At 37.2% G+C, this 17,145-nt stretch overlaps 1 pseudogene across 1 annotated transcript in view; it reads right to left on the bottom strand.

Moving 5' to 3' along the window:
* Positions 1–5,795: 5,795 nt before the first annotated feature.
* Positions 5,796–17,145, bottom strand: part of LOC105535534 — a 97,824-nt pseudogene continuing 86,474 nt past the window's right edge. Inside the window, exon 3 of the transcript XR_001005448.1 lies at positions 5,796–6,294. The product of XR_001005448.1 is annotated as a 40S ribosomal protein S23 pseudogene (transcript). The remainder of the gene's footprint in view (positions 6,295–17,145) is intronic.

The following is a 17,145-nucleotide window of genomic DNA, read 5'->3' as shown; positions in this document are numbered from 1 at the left end:
GCAGAGAGATACACGGTTGTGATTGCAAGAGCACTAAGCGTGTTTCAATTTCTCCATCAATACATATCCTCCTACACAATATATATATAGTATGTTGTGTGTGTGTGCGTGTGTGTGTATGTGTGAATGCACGTGGGTGTGGGTGTTTTAATTTGGAAGTGCCTGAGAATGACATATGGAGACCAGCTACAGAGCAGTAGTTTTTGCACTAATGATTGGAAATGATCCTTGGAGATGGTGCCCAGTTTGAGGTCAGTGGATGGGGGTCAGAGAGGCAGGACTCCCCAGGGTGCCTCTCATCTTTTATCATCTTCATCCATCAAGGCTGCTGTGTCACATATAACATTTTCCATTCTTTTTTGCCCCTGTGTTCTGGTACTGCTCAACAGCAGCAACCTGTTGATTCTGGACTGCTAAGTACTCCTGGCTGGCATAGGAGGCTGCAGGGTGACTTAACTGTGGTAGACAGACAGAATTGTTTCCAATGTACACCTAAGGAGGCCCTCAGCAAAGCAAACATTGATTTTGGAGGGGCATTTTTTTTCTCTATTTGCTTGCTGCCAGAAGCCTCTAAATAGGATCCCTATTTTTTTTCCTGTTAATATTAACCCATTTAGAGGCTGAACGATAAAGTTCAAGCCAGTAAGTCTTGCAAGATGTTATAAGACGCTGTCACCTCCCTAAACAGAACACCTCCTAGTGAGGATTCAGTAGGTGATTGAACATGAACTAAAACCTTGGAGGCATCCTGAGTGCCTGGGTGGCCTCTGGTTTACTGCTGGTTCACTGGGTTCCTCTTGCCTCAATGGGCCAACTCCCAGTATTATAAATCATATAGATGTGAACTTCTTCCTGAAGTAACTTGTTTGCTTTATTTATTTGGAAAATTTCGGTAACTGCTCTCTCAACGGCCAGGCTGTTGAATTTGCCATAACTGAGGCTTACTCAAGAATGTTTAGTCTTAACACTGTGTGGTTTCCTTTAGTGACTCCTGAGCCACATTTTGAAGAGAGACGTGCTGGTACTGAAGTATGGTGAATTCACTTCCAGGTAACCAGGGGCACCTCAGAATACCTTCGGTTTCAAGACAAAGTGGGTGGCAATGGTGAAGTGGAACCTCTCTCTAAACAAACCAGACCCACATAACCATAAACATACGCACACCCACATACACCTTGATGTTTTGGGCATTGAATATGCAAAAATGAATACAGTTTTAGATGGGAATTTTAGAAAGAGTAATTTTTAATATTTTTAATGTAGAGGTAGTCATGTAAATCTCTCTTCTGAAATAAACTTATTCCACTTCCTCTTGGTGTATTACGTGTCATAAAAAGTGTATTTGAATAAAAGAAAATAAGTACTTTAAAATGAATAAAATCATTCATTGGTAGCAGTGATGTGAGTTTACATTTGGGGCTCCCAGGCCAAACTGTCAGAAAAGACCACATTATTCTTTGTAATTTGCCAAACAGCCTTCTGATGGAGAGCAGAGGAAGATGGAGGGATGGAGGTGGGAGGGAAGAGGGGCTTTACTCTGTATTAAGAAATGCAGAGGCTGCTTCTATAGCTTCCGGACCTGTGAGTAGAAAAATGAGGAAAGTTTTGCAAACCTTCTTTAAGTCGGTGAAAAATTTTCTTTACTTTTAAAAAACTAAAGCATTGGTGAAACCAAAGAAGGAAAGTTTAATCTGTTTTTAACTTCATATGGGACATGTTTTAATACTTCTGAGTTTTTGGGCTTTTCTGTGTGTTCAATTGCACCAGAAAAAGAAGAAAGCCAGAACATATTGTTCAAGGAGTCTGGTCTTCACAATTCATGGAGAAGGCAGTTTTTTCCAAGATTGTTGCAAGAACATCCCTTCTGCTTGCTTTTATGGTTAAGGCTAAGAGTACTGAAAGGATTTCTTCCCTCTGGCGCCCTTCTCTTCGTATCCACTCCTCAGTCTCCCCAACAACTACAGGTTTTAAAATATTGGCATTTATATTATACTTTCAAAAACTGAGCATCTTTATATATGTGCTTGTATCCCTTCCCTAACTCTTTTAAAATGCACAATGCTGTCCAAAATGCTGTACTCTAAAACCAAGAGCATAATATAGAGAGAATTAGCAATGCCAGTTTTATGACTTACCAAGTATTCCTGGGTTCCTTGTGGCAGATTGTATTGCACATGATATTAATTAAGTTGAGTGTGTATAGGGAGACAATGAGGATGCAGGGTATGGCAGAGGGAAGGAGGATTTTTTTAAAAGACAGACACAGAATTGCAATAGAGAGAAAAGGGCAGTCCATTCAAGAATTATGGCTTCTATCCCTCACACCAAAATGACTCAGTTTAGACTAATAGGTGACTATAGGGTAAAAGGTCACTTTCTTTTGTACAATACCTTGGATTTCCATGAGTGTGTGTTTCTCTAATGTAAAGTTTTATTTCAGAAACTGGTTGTACTTTCCAAATATTCCAATGGCTAAGAGCATTAAAGAGTTACACAGAGCAGAAATCGGTAGGTAAAGACATAGAATGGACTTGACATAGTGAGAACTGTAACCTGTAACTGTAACTGTAACTGTAACCTGTTTGAAATTATGAAAAAACCTGTCTCATTGTAGGCAGAGATATCAAATCACCTTTAAACAGTGCTAAGCAAGCTTCATTGTGAAAAAGAATCAACTGGAAAGCTTGTTAAACACATATTCCTAGTTGCCACCTCTTGAGTTTCTAACTCAGAAGGTTAGGAACTGGACATGAGAATCTGCATTTCCTACAAACTCCCAGGTGAAATTGATGCTGCAGGTTCCTGGACTGCACTCTGAAGAGCACTTTTTAAAAACATTGTTTTTGTTCAAGGAAATGGAAGGGGGAGGTGAGAAAATGTGGTGAGTCAATAGTGGGGCTTAGGTAAGTAGTTGCTTAGGTTAGTAAACCAGGCCCACACCATGGTATAAAGATATGACGGGGGTTCTGAATTGAGTACAATCTATTTCTGATGCTAGAATATTCTCTAAACCAATTTTTTTTTTCTGCAAAATGAATATACTTGGGGAATACTAGCTGAGCACTGGATTATAAATTTAAACATATTACAACCTTCCTAGGCTCTTCTGCAGCCTGGATGTAAACCACCTCATGGGTTCCAAGCAATCATGGGCACATTGACTGCAGGATCACATTTGTGCTGGTGTACCACATGGAAGCTAGAAGAAAAAGCAGTGGCAACCTCCAGCTCACTCCTTGCCTCGCATTGTTTTTGGAAGAACTCTTTGCATGCAGTGTGCTCAAAAGTTATTTGATAAATTGGGAGTGAGTGGGGAGACAAAAACCTGAAAAGAGAGACTCTTTTTTTCTCTGATAAGAAGGTTAAAGATGGGGAAAGAGATTAAGCTATTCGTTAAAATTCACTGTGACCTCATTTGCACCCTGAGTTTGTGGAGCATAATATACTGGCTTAAAGGGGACCAATATATCATACTGGTTTAAAAGGGACTAATATGTCCATCAAATGGGAGATTGGCCACCCTGGAAGAAGAGAAAAGAATTGAAGTAGAAACATGGACACAGCATCTTCGGCAGTGTCTGCAGAAGAAAGTGTACACTAATCTTCAAAACCAGTGTTTGTTTCTTCCGGAAACTCTGTTTCCCATCATGGGATGAATTGAAGAGGTAATTTCAGTTTAATATTATAATACCTGCCGTTATGATCACCAAGCTAAATCTTCTGACTCAGATTCGATATTCATTAGTAGTTTTGTCAGTCTCCATGAAACACCTGCTGGGATTTTTATTGGGATTAAATGACATCTATAGATCAATTTGGGGAGAATTCACATCTTAACAACAATGAATCATAACATTCATTAATATAGCATATCCCTCTATTTATTAAGTTCTTTAAAAATTTTCCTCCTAATGCTTAGTAGTTTTCACAGAATGAAGATCTTTTAATCTTTTGTTACATTTCTCCCCAGGTGTTTGATGCATTTTGATGACCTTATCAATCATATTTCTTTTAAATTTCATTTTTCAAGTGACGTTTACTGGTATACAAGCATATGATTTATTTGGGTTATGTAGCACAGAGTCTGATTCCATGTTTTCATGTTTGACTTCTGACTTCTTCCAAACCCCACCTCCCTTTTCCCTTTTGCTCCATATCAGGACAGATTGGTAAGAAAGCCCAAGTGAATGTCCTTTTATGGCGCATGTGGGAAATTCAAAGCTGGCAAACCACCAGCTGTCACTTGGGACTATTTCTCCAGTCCCACCCCCTTGCTACTATATAGGCCCAACCCACAGAGGCCTGCTGAGACCTGCTTGTACCCTCATTCCCATTTCAGGAATCCCTTGTGTGAATAACAAGTTTTCTTCCAAATTATTTAGTTATGTAGAGTGCCATTGGCATCAACATCCTACCTATTGACTGGGAAAGGTAACATTCTGCCTTCTTGGGATAAATATAAAGCAAGGTATGTTGGTCTTATACCCAGCAACTTTCCTAAATTTACTTACTATCTCTAATGGTTTGAGAATTAATTTGAGCTTTCTATGTAAAAAATCATATCATTTGTGAATAATGACAATTTTACTAATTCTTTTTCAATCTTTTTACTTTTTTATTGCTTTGTTGAACTAGTTCGGTCCTCCAATTTTTGAATAGGATTGTTGGCTGTAGACATCTTATGTTCTTGCCATTCTCAGGAGGAGAAAATGGTAAATATTTTACCGTGTTATATAGATCATTAACATTTTTGTAGATAACCGTTATCAGATTAAGAAAATTTCTGGCTATCTCTAGTGTGTGGAATATTTTTCTTTTAGATAATAAATGGGTATTGAATATTATCTTTTTTTGTATTTATTGAAATAATCACATGGCTTGTCTACTTTGTTTACTTACTGGTTAATCTACATTGGTTAATTTTCAAATTAACCTTAGTTTTGATGTATTACTATTTTTTTTAAACTTTTAAGTTCTGGGATACATGTGCAGGATGTGGAGATTTGTTACATAGGTAAATGTGTGCCGTGGTGGTTTGCGACACCTATGAACCCATCAACTAGGTATTAAGCCTGACATGCATTAGCTATTTTTCCTGATGCTCTCCCCACCGTGCTGTCCCCTGACAGGCCCTAGTGTGTGTTATTCCACTCCGTGTGTCCATGTGTTCTCATTGTTCAGCTCCCACTTATAAGTGAGGACATGCAGTGTTTGGTTTTCTGTTCCTGCATTAGTTTGCTGAGGATAATGGCTTCCTGCTTCATCCATGTCCCTGCAAAGGACATGATCTCATTCCTTTTTATGGCTGCATAGTATCCCTTGGCATATATGTACCATATTTTCTTTACTCAGTCTGTCATTGATGGGCATTTGGGTTGATTCCATCTCTTTGCTATTGTAAATAGCATTGCATTGAACATATGCATGTGTGTACCTTTATAACAGAATAATTTATATTTCTTTGGGTATACATGTAGTAATAAGATTGCTGTGTCAAATGGTATTTCTGGCTGTAAATCTTTGAGGAATTGCCACACTGTCTTCCATAATGGTTGAACTAATTAACATTCTGGCCAACAGTCTAAAAGTGTTCCCATTTCTCTGCAACCTTGCCAGCATCTGTTGTTCCTTGACTTTTTAATAATTGCCATTCTGAATGGCATGAGATGGTATTTCACTGTAGTTTTGATTTACATTACTCTGATGATCAATGATGTTGAGCAAATTTTTTTTCATGTTTGTTGGCAGAATTTATGTCTTCTTTTGAGAAGTGTTTGTTTATGTTCTTTGCCCACTTTTTTTGGCATATGAAAATTTATTACTACAGTGTTTTCACCATTAAAATTTATGATCTTGGTCTTTCCTTCTTGCCTTTGTATAGGGCCAGAAGAGACACATTGGCTACTTTGACAACCTTAAAGCGGACTCCAGGAATATCACCAACAGTATGACCTTTGCGACCAAATCCAGCATCCAAAACTTCATTATTTTCCTCAATAAAGTTCAAGCAACCGTCGTTGGGTACAAAGGCTGTGATTTTCTTGCCATTCTTGATCAGCTGGACCCTGATACACTTCCTAATGGCAGAATTTGGCTGTTTGGCTTCAACTCCTACTTTTCCAGGACGATTCCTTTTGCATGAGAAGCACCTCCAAAAGGGTAGGCCTTCAGGGCTGTGCCCAAATGGGTTTTCTTGTACTGTTTATCATGCCACTTCTGGTCTCGTCGGTGACTACGGAGCTTCCTAGCAGTACCAAGTCCACGACACTTGCCTATCCTGTCGGCGCCACTGGCCTGAGAGAAAAAGCCTTTGCCCACTTTTTAATGGGGTTGTTTTATTCTTCTGAATTTGCTGAAGTTCCTTGTAGATTCTTGATATTAGAATTTTGTCAGATGAGTAGATTGCAAAATTTTCTCCCATTCTGTAGGTTGTCTGTTGACTCTGAAGATATATATTTTTTTCTCTGCAGAAGCTCTTTAGTTTAATTCGATCCCATTTGTTAATTGTTGCTTTCATCGTATAGCTTTCAGATATTTCATCATAAAATCTTTGCCCATGCCTATGTCCTGAATGGTATTGCCTAGATTTTCTTTTAGGGTTTTTATAGTTTTGTGTTTTACATTTAAGTCTTTAAACCACCCTGAGTCAATTTTTGTATAAGGTATAAGTAAGGGGTCCAGTTTCTGTTTTATGGATATGGCTATCCAGTTTTTCCAGCACCATTTATTAGATAGGGAATCCTATCTAATCCCCATTGCTTGTTTTTGTCAGGCTTGTCAAAGATCAGATGGTTGTAGATGTGTGGTGTTATTTCTGAGTTATCTATTCTGTTCCATTGGTCTATATGCCTGTTTTTGTACAAGTACCATGCTGTTTTGGTTACTGTGTCCTAGTTTGAAGTTGGGTGGCATAATGTCTTTAGCTTTGTTCTTTTGCTTAGGATTGTCCTGGCTATATGAGCTATTTTTTGGTTCCATATGAATTTTAAAATAGTTGCTTTTTCTAATTCTGTGAAGGATGTCAATGGTAGTTTAATGGAATAGCATTGAGTCTATAAATTGCTTTGGGCAGTATGGCCATTTTCACGATATTGATTCTTCCTATCCATGAACATGAAATATTTTTCCATCTGCTTGCGTTTTCTCTGATTTCCTTGGGCAGTGGTTGGTAGTTCATCTTGAAGAGGTCTTTCACTTCCCTTGTTAGCTGTATTCCTAGGTATTTTATTCACTTTGTGGCAATTGCGAATAGGAGTTTATTCATGTTTTGGTTCTCTGCTTGTCTGTTGTTAGTCCTTAGAAATGCTTATGTTTTCTGCACATTAATTTTGTATCCTGAGACTCTGCTGAAGTTACTGAGGAGCTTAAGAAGGTTTTGGCCTGGGTCAATGGGGTTTTCTAGATATAGGATCATATCATTCGCAAACAAAGAATATTTGACTTCCTCTCTTTCCTATTTGACTTCCTCTCTTTCCTATTTGAATACCTTTTATTTCTTTGCCTTGCTTGATTGCCCTGGCCTGAACTTCCAATACTATGTTGAATAAGAGTAGTGAGAGAGGGCATCCTTGTCTTGTACCAGTTTTCAAGGGGACTGCTTCCAGCTTTTGCCCATTCAGTGTGATATTGGTTATGGGTTTGTCATAAATGGTTCTTATTGTTTTGAAGTATATTCCTTTAATACCTAGTTTATTGAGAGTTTTAAATGTGAAGGGATGTTGAATTTTATTGAAGTTTTTTTTTCTCTGAGTCTATTGAGATAATCATGTGGTTTTTGTCTTTAGTTCTGTTTATGTGATGAGTTACGTTTATTGGTTTGCATATTTTGAATTAGGCTTGCAACCCTGAGGGTAAAGCTGATTTGATCACGGTGAATAAGCTTTTTGGTGTGCTGCTGGATTCAGTTTGCCAGTATTTTATGGAGGATTTTTGCATCAAAGTTCATCAGGAATATTGGCCTGAAGTTTTCTTTTTTTTTGTTGTATCTCTGCCAGGTTTTGGTATCAGAAAGTAGGATTGCAACCCCTACTTCTTTCTGTTTTCCATTTGCTTGGTAAATTTTCCTCATCCCTTCATTTTGAGCCTATGTGTGTCCTTGTATATGATGCTGGCTAGTTCATTTTGCAGGCTTGTTAATGCAGTTGCTTCATAGTGTTGTTGGTTTATGTACTTCAGTGTGTTTTTGTAGTGGTTCTTAATGGTTTTTCCTTTCCATGCGTAGTGCTTCCTTCACGAGCTCTTGCAAGGCAGGCCTGGTGGTGACAACATACCTTAGCACTTGCTTGTCTGAAGAGGATTTTATTTCTCCTTCACTTATGAGCCTTACTTTGGCCAGATATGACATTCTGGGTTGAAAATTATTTTCTTTAAGAATGTTAAATATTGGTCCCCAATCTCTTCTGGCCTGCAGAGCTTCTGAGAGTTTTGCTGTTAGTCTGAGGGACTTCCTTTTGTAGGTGACCTGGCCTTTCTCTCTGACTTCCCTTAACATTTTTCTTTCATTTCAACCTTGGAGAATCTGATGATTATGTGTATTGGGGTTGATCTTCTCATGGAGTATCTTATTGGGGTTCTCTGGATTTCCTGCATTTGACTGTCCTGTCTTGCTAGGTTGGGGAAGTTCTCCTGGATGATATCCTGAAGTATATTTTCCAACTTGGTTCCATTCTCCCCATCTTTCAGGTACTTCAATCAGTCGTAGGTTCAGTCCTTTTACATAATCCCATAGTTCTCAGAAGTTTTGTTTGTTCCTCTTCAGTCTTTTTTTTTTTTTTCTTTTTTTTTTTCCTAATCTTGTCTGCCTGCCTTATTTCAGCAGAAGAGTCTTCAAGCTCTGATAGTTTTTCTTCCACTGGTCAATTTGGCTGTTGATACTTGTGTTTGCATCATGAAGTTCTCATGCTGTGTTTTTCAGTTCCATCAGATTATTTATGCTTCTCTCTCAACTGATTATTCTAGTTAACAGTTCCTGTAATCTTTTATCATGGTTCCTAACTTCTTTGCATCGGGTTAGAACATAATCCTTCAGCTCAGCAAAGTTCGTTATTACCCACTTTCTGAAGACTACTCCTGTCAGTTATCATCTCAGCTTCAGCATAGTTTTGCGCCCTTGCTGGAGAGTTTTTGTGATCATTGGAAGAAAAGAGGCATTCCGGCTTTTGGAATTTTCAGCATTTTTGAATTGGTTTTCCTCATCTTCGTGGATTTATCTACCTTTGATCTTTGAGGCTGTTAACCTTTGGTTGGGGTTTTTGTGTGTGTGTGTGGGGGTGTCTTTTTTGTTGATGATGTTGTTGTTATTGTTGCTTTCTGTTTGTTTGCATTTCTTTTAACAGTCAGGCCTCTGTTCTGCAGGTCTGCTACAGTTTGCTGGGGGTCCACTCCAGACCCTGTTCACCTGGGTATCACCAGTGGAGGCTGCAGAACAGCAAAGATTGCTGCCTGCTCCTTCCTCTTGAAGTATCCTCTCAGAGAGGCACCAACCTGATGTCAGCAGGAATTCTCGTATATGAGGTGTCTGTTGACCCCCGTTCGGAGATCTCATCCAGTCAGGAGGCACTGGATCAGGTTCCTGCTTAAGGAGGCAGTCTGAACGCCCCTAAGTGGTGTGCGTATGCTGGGTGGTGGGGAATCCCTCTCATCTGGATTGCCTGAACTCTTCAGAGCCAGTAGGCAGGAAAGATTAAGTCCCCTTCCCCCAGGTGCTCTGACTCAGGGAGAAGAGAGTTCTGTCTGTAAACCTCTGGCTGCACTTGCCGAAATTCCTGCAGGGAAGCCCTGACTGGTGGGGAGGTACAGATCCAGTTCCTACCTAAAGAAGCAGTCTTGCCACAATCTGCCACAGCCACTGTGCTACACTGTGGGGAACTCTACCCAGTCCAAACTTCATGGTCTCCTTATCAGCTGGCAGGGGAACACCAGGGACTAGAACCTCAGTAATGGTGGTCGCCCCTTCTCCCAGGAACTCAATGATCTTAGGCCTACTGCAGGCTGCTGTGCTGACCAGCAGGGGTTCCAAGCCAGTGGGTTTTAGTGTGCAGGGTTCCAGGAGACTAGGACCTGCTGAGCGAGGCTGGTTGACTCCCTGGTTTCAGCCTCCTTCCCACAAGAGTGGACGGATCTCCTGCCTCACTGGAGTTCCTGGAGCTGCTGGAGCATGCAAAACCTCTTGCAGCTCAGTCCCTGTCTGAGCAGTCGTGGACCCTAGCAGCTGCCATGGGTCTGCACAGCTTTGTGCTTTGGACCCAAAGCCCTGGTGGTTTGGGAACACGAGAGAATCTCTTGGTCCGCAGATTGTAAAAATATGTGGGAAAACCATAGTTCTCTAGGAGGGTAGCACAATCTCTCACCGCTTCCCTTGGCTTGAGGAAGGAGATCCCTTTGCTTACCCCGAGCAGCTCTGGGGTGAACTGTCATCACCCCACCCTGCTTTTCCTTTGTGTCCATGGGCCCCACCAACAGCCTAGTTAGTTCCAGTGAGAGAATCTGGGTGCCTCAGTTGGAAATGCAGGTTCACCCACCATTTACGTTTGTCTCAGTGGGAGCTGCAGACAGGAGCTGTTTCCACTCGGCCATTTTGGCCCCTCCTGTATTAGTAATTTTGTATAAAACTAGATTCCATTATTTAAGGTTGTATTGAGTATAATTATAACTATATTAGTAAAAAATATTGGTACATATTTTCTTTTCTTGTGAATCATTTTCAGGATTTTGTATCAAGGGTTTGATGGCTTCATAAAATGAGTTGGAAGTTGGCCTATGTTTCTCTTCTTTGGAAGCACATGTAAGATTGGTATTATTTCTTCTTTAAGTAGTAGAAAGAATTCATCAGTAAAATCATCTACAACTGATGATTTTATGAGATTATTTTTTATAATGGATTTGATTTATTTAATAGATATAGGACTCTACAGATGTTTCATTCCTTTTGAGTCACTTTTGGTAACGTGTACGTTATATCTAAGCTATTAAGTCTATTGGCATAAAGTTGTTAATAACCTCCTCTTATCTATTTGATGTACTTGAGATCTGTAGGGATGCCCCTTTATATTAATGGTTTGTGTTATCTTCCTCTTGCTATTTATTACTTTTATTAATATTTTCAAAAAATCAAAGCCAAAATCTTGTTGACTTTTCTGTTTTATTGATTTCACCATTTGTTTTTATTACTTTTATCCTTCTACTTTATTTGAATTTATTTTTCTTTCCTTTCTCCAGATTCTTGAGTTACAAGTATGGATCATTACTTTTAAATCTTTCTTCTTTTCTAACATTCACATGTAAAGCAATATATATTCCTCTAAGCATTCTATGTGGTTCATGTCACACATTTTGATATGCTGTGCTTTTATTTTTCTGGTTATCTTTCATTTTTATTCCATAATTTAATTCCATGTTAGTCATGGGAGATACTTTTTATGATTTCAATTCTTTGAAATTTGTAGAGATCACTTTGTGGCTCAGAATGCATTTCAAAATAATGTATTGTTTTGTGTTTATTTCTGTTATTGTTGAATATAATGTTCTGTATCTGTTAATTAAGTCCAGTTGGTTAATTGTTTTGTTCAAAGCTTTTATATTGTTACTGATTTAGTTTGTCTGTTTTATCATCTCTTGAGATAGTGTCAAGAACAGCAAAGGGGTGACATTTTATTCTACTCGTAATATAGCAAGCAAGTAACCTGCCACAGTTTCATCAATGCTACATTAATTGTGAGGACTGCCATAATAGAATATTATAGACTGTGTGGCTTAAACAATAGACATATTTTCTCAAAGTTCTGTAAGCTAGAAATCCAAGATCAAGGTGCTGGCAGGGTTAGTTTTTGATTAGGCCTCTCTTCCTGGCTTGTAGATGAATGCCTTATTAGGGTGTTCTCACATGGACTTTTCTCTGTGCCTGCACTCTCCTGGTGTCTCTTTCTATTCTTATAATGAACACCTGTCCTGGTAGATTAGCGCTCCACCCTTACAATATTATTGAACCTTAATTAGCCCCTTAAAGGCTCTATATCTAAGTGTAGTCATATTTGTCTCTCAGACTGGAGCGCAGTGGCACGATCTTGGCTCACTGCAAACTCCACCTCCCAGGTTCACGCCACTCTCCTGCCTCAGCCTCCTGAGTGGCACCACGCCCAGCTAATTTTTTGTATTTTTAGTAGAGACAGGGTTTCACCGTGTTAGCCAGGATGGTCTCAATCTCCCCACCTCATGATCCACCCATTTCGGCCTCCCAAAGTGTTGGGATTACAGACGTGAGCCACCGCACCCGCCTTAATTGAGGGTTAAGGCTTTAATATATAAATTTGAGGGGAGAGGGCACAATTTAGTCCATAAGAGATGCTGGCAGAAGACATGAGACTTCTGTATTAGAGGCAAAGGACTTTATTAGTCATGGAACAGAAGGCAGGAAGGTTTCCCTTCAAGCCCCGTAAGTGTGACACAGGTGACCTAGATGGTTCCTGCACATTTCATAGGTTTGTTTTACAACCCACAAAAGTGACTCTTGGATTAGGACATCCCAATATTTTATAAATATCTACAAACAACCCTGTCCAACCTTTGCCACAGAGGGAGACAATAATCTTGTTATGTTGTACAGGAAACAAATCTACCTCCTGCTCTACTTTCAAAAATCCTTGGAAGATAGCCTGAGATAAAAGTCTATGAGTGACTCTTGCTCATAAAATGTGTAGACCCATGGACAAGGCTGGTTTCACAGGTATGCCATGCCTAGAAGCTGCCCATGCTTAGTGTAATGCTCTTCTGTCACTGGTTTCGAATTATTAATAATTTATAAGTAATAGAGCCCTCATTTTCATTTTGCACTGGATTCCACAAATTATGTAGCTTGTCTTGACTCTCGCAAGACATAAGAATGTGTTATCCCAAAAGATAGTTGTGTTAATGTCTTCAATTGTGATGATAAATTGTTTTTTAGTTCTGTAAATTTTGGTTTTAAATATTTTGAAGCTACATCATTAAAAGAATAGAATTTAAGATCATTTTACATTCTGTTGCCATGAATCTTTTGTCATTATAAAATATTTCACTTTTTGCCTCGTAATACTCTTTAGCCTACTTTGTGTTATTTAATATAGCCACAAAGACTTTATTTTTCTTAGTGTTTTCATTTTGTAACTTTTCTTATCCTTTTCCATAAATCTTTGTGTGTTTTTGTGTGCAAGATGTTTCTTGTGAATAGCATATAATTGGATCTTGTTTATATATCCAGCCGGACAATCGCTAACTTTTAAATGAAATATTTAGTTGATTTTAATTTAATGTAATTGCTGATATAGTTAGGTTTAAATCTACCATATTATTTTTTGTTTCCCATATGCCTTATCTACTCTTTGTATCTATTTTATGCTTTTTTTGTTTTCTTTTATATTGAGTTATTTTTAATATTTTATTTTAATAATATATCGACTTTGTTTGTTACATAATATACTATCTGGTTTTAGTGGTTACCCTGGAAATTAAGCAATCCATTCTTTATTTATTACTATCTAACTTATGTTAGTACTTTTACCAAAATCAAAACATTGAAAGATCTTTAAATGGCGAATTTATTTTGATCTCCTATCATTTTGCTCTGTTTTCACATAGTTTACACCTATACTTATTATACACTTCTTTATTATATCTTTTTCTGCAATCAGTTTTTTACAGATACCTTTTTCTTTTCCAGAGTACTTCTTCCATCTTATATATCTGGGATAATTTCCTTTAGCCTAAATAATTTTGTACAGTAGATCTTGTGTGGGTGTCTCCTTCAGGAAAGAAATTCTTTTGGCTTGTGTTGGTCTGAGAACATCTTTGACTTGTTGTTGTTTTTTACAAAATCTTGGAGGGCTTTTAAAAGAGCACTTTAAATATTCCTTCTATTGCTATTTAGTTTATATAAATTCTGAGAAATTGGCTCATTCTATTTTTTAATAATACACTGTAATAAACTATAGTCACATATTTTACAGTAGCTGTCTTGAAGTTATTTCTCCTATCTAACTGAAATTTTAAATCTTTTGGCCAAAATCTTCACAACCCAAATATACCCCCAACCCCTCATAATCATCATTCTATTTTCTACTCCTATGAGTTCAACTTTTGTAAATTTCATATGTAAGTGAGATCATGCAGTATTTGTGTTTCTGTGCCTGACTTCTTTCACTTAATCTAATGTTCTCCAAGTTCATCCCTGTTGTCCTAAATGACAGGATTTTCTTTTTGTTTAAGGCTGAGTAGTGTGTTTATTATTTTTTTATATATATATATTTTATACACACACACACACACACACACACACACACCACATTTTCCTTATCCATTCATTCACTGATGAACACTTAGGTTGATTCTATGTCTTGTCTATTTGAATAGTGCTGCAATTAACAGGAGAATACAGATATCTCTTTGATATACAGGGTGAGGTAATATTGCATCATGGATTTAATTTGCATTTTCCCATTGGTTAGTGATGTTAGATAATGTTTTCCTATATCTCTTGGTCATTTGTATTTCTTTTGAAAAGTGTCTACTCAGGTCCTTTGTTCATTTTAAATTGCGTTATTTGTTTTCTTGCTATTGAGTTGTTTGAGTTCCTTGCATATTTTGGCTAACATCTTATCAGATGTATAGCTTGAAAACATTTTCTCCCATTCTGTAGGTTCTTTCTTCACTCTGTTGGTTGATTCCTTTGTTGAGCAGAAGCTTTTTAGTTTGGTTTAATCTCTTTTGTCTATTTTTGCTTTTATTGCCTGTACATCTGTAGTAATATCCAAAAAGTCATTGCCCAGATCAGTGTCACGGAGCTTTCCCCCTATGTTTTCTTCTAGGAATTTTACAGTGTTAGACCTCACATTTGAGTCTTTAATACATTTTGAATTGATTTTTGTAGATGGTGACAGATAGGAGTCAAGTTTTATTCTACTACATATGGATATTCATTTTCACAGCATCATTTGTTGAAGAGACTGTATTTTCTCCAAAATATGTTTTTGGCAGCTTCATTGAAAATCAGTTGTCTATAAATATATGGATTTATTTCTGTTCTCCATTATGTTCTATAGGTCTATAGAACATAATGCCAGTACCATACTGTTTTGTTTACTATAGATTTGTAGTACATTTTGAAGTCAGGTAGCATGATACCTCCAGCTTTGTTCTTTTCACTTAACATTACTTTGTGTATTTGGGGTTTTTTCACAATTCCATACAAATTTTAATATTGTTTTTTCTATTTCTATGAAAAATGTTATTGAAATTTTGATAGAGATTGCATTGACTTTGTAGATCATTTTGGGTAATATAGACATTTAAATTGTTTCACTATTTCACTTTTTCCAATCTATGAACATTGAATATCTTTCCATTTATTTGTATCTTCTCTAATTTTTTTCACCAATGTTTTGTCTTTTCTGTGTAGGTCTTTCAGGTTCTTGGTTAAACTTATTCCTAAGTATTTTAATTTTTTGTAGCTACTGTAAATGGAATGTTTTTAAAATAATTTATTTTTTGAAGAGTTTGTTTTTAATGTATAAAAACACTGCTTATATTGTATATTAATTTTGTATTCTACAACTTTATTGATTTACTAGTCCTTTTAGTTTTTTGGTGATATTTTAGGGTTTTCTACATATATGACTATATTATCTGCAAACAGGGATAATATAATTTTTTTTTTCCAATTTAGATTCCTTTTATTTGTCTTCCTTGCCCAGTTGTTCTGGCTAGGATTTCCAGTACTGTGTTGAATAGAAGTGGAGAGAATGAGCATTCTTGTTTGTTTCTTATCTGAGAGGAAAAGTGTTTAGCTTTTCACCACTGAGTATGATGTTAGATGTGGTTTTGCAATATATGGCCTTTATTTTGTTGAAGTACTTTTCTTCTATGACTAATTTGTTGAGAGCTTTTATTATGAAAAGATGTTGAATTTTGTCAAGTGCTTTTTCTGCATCTATTGAGATGATAGTACATTTTTGTCCTTCATTCTATTAGTGCGATTATCACATTTATAGACTTTTGTATGTTGAAATACCCTTGCATCCCTAGGATAACTCCCATTTTATTATGGTGAATGATACTTTTAATGTGTACTGAATTAAATTTACTAGAATTTAGTTGAAAATTTTTTCATGAATGTTCATCAGAGATATTGGCCTATGATTTTTTTATTTTCCTGTGGTGTTCTTGCCTGGATTTAGTAACAGTGATGCTGGCCTTGGAAAATGAGTGTGGAAATACTCCTTTTCCCTCCATATTGTGGAAACACTTGAGAAGGATTGATATTATTTCTTTAAATGTGTGGTAGAACTCAGAAGTGAAACCATCAGATCCTGGACTTTCCCCTGACAGACGACTTTTTTTTTTTTTTTCTTAAATTGCTGATTCAATCTCCTTACTCCTTACTGGTCTGTTCAGATTTTCAGTTTATTTAAGATTCAGTTTTGGTACGTTGTGTGTGTCTAAGAATTTGTTCATTTCTTCTAGACAATCAAATTTCTTTGTGTATACTTGTTTATAACAGTTTCTTATGATCTTCTGTAAGTCTGTGGTATCAGTCATAATAGCTCCTCCTGAAATTCTGATTTTCTTTATTTGATATTGGTGTCTTTCATATGAGGCCAGCTAAAATTTGGTCAATTTTGTTTATCTGCTCAAAAAAGCAACTCTTACTTTCTTTGATTTTTTTCTGTTGTTTTTCTATTTTTTATTTCGTTTATTGCTGCTCAGATAGTTATTAATCTTTCTTCCACTAACTTTAAGCTTAGTTTGTTCTCTTGATTTCTAGTTCCCACTCAAAGTGTGAAATTAGGTTGTTTATTTAAGATTTTTATTTTTTTTTTTTGATGTAGGCATTTATTGCTGTAAACTTTCCACTTAGAACTGCCTTTGATTCATCTCATACGTTTTGGTACATTTTTGTTTGCCTTAAGATATTTTAAATTTTCTCTTTTAATTTCTCATTTGACTCATTGACTATTCAAGAACTTGTTGTTGTTGTTGTTGTTGTTTTTTGAGATGGAGTCTAGCTCTGTTGCCCAGGCTGGAGTGTGGTGGCCCAATCTCAGCTCACTGCAAGCTCCTCCTTCTGGGTTACGCCATTCTCCTGCCTCAGCCTCCCGAGTAGCTGGGACTACAGGC

This window comes from Mandrillus leucophaeus, unplaced genomic scaffold, assembly GCF_000951045.1.
Source record: "Mandrillus leucophaeus isolate KB7577 unplaced genomic scaffold, Mleu.le_1.0 Scaffold1470, whole genome shotgun sequence".
NCBI classification, from domain to species: domain Eukaryota; kingdom Metazoa; phylum Chordata; class Mammalia; order Primates; family Cercopithecidae; genus Mandrillus; species Mandrillus leucophaeus.
This window is presented reverse-complemented; position numbering and strand designations above follow the sequence as displayed.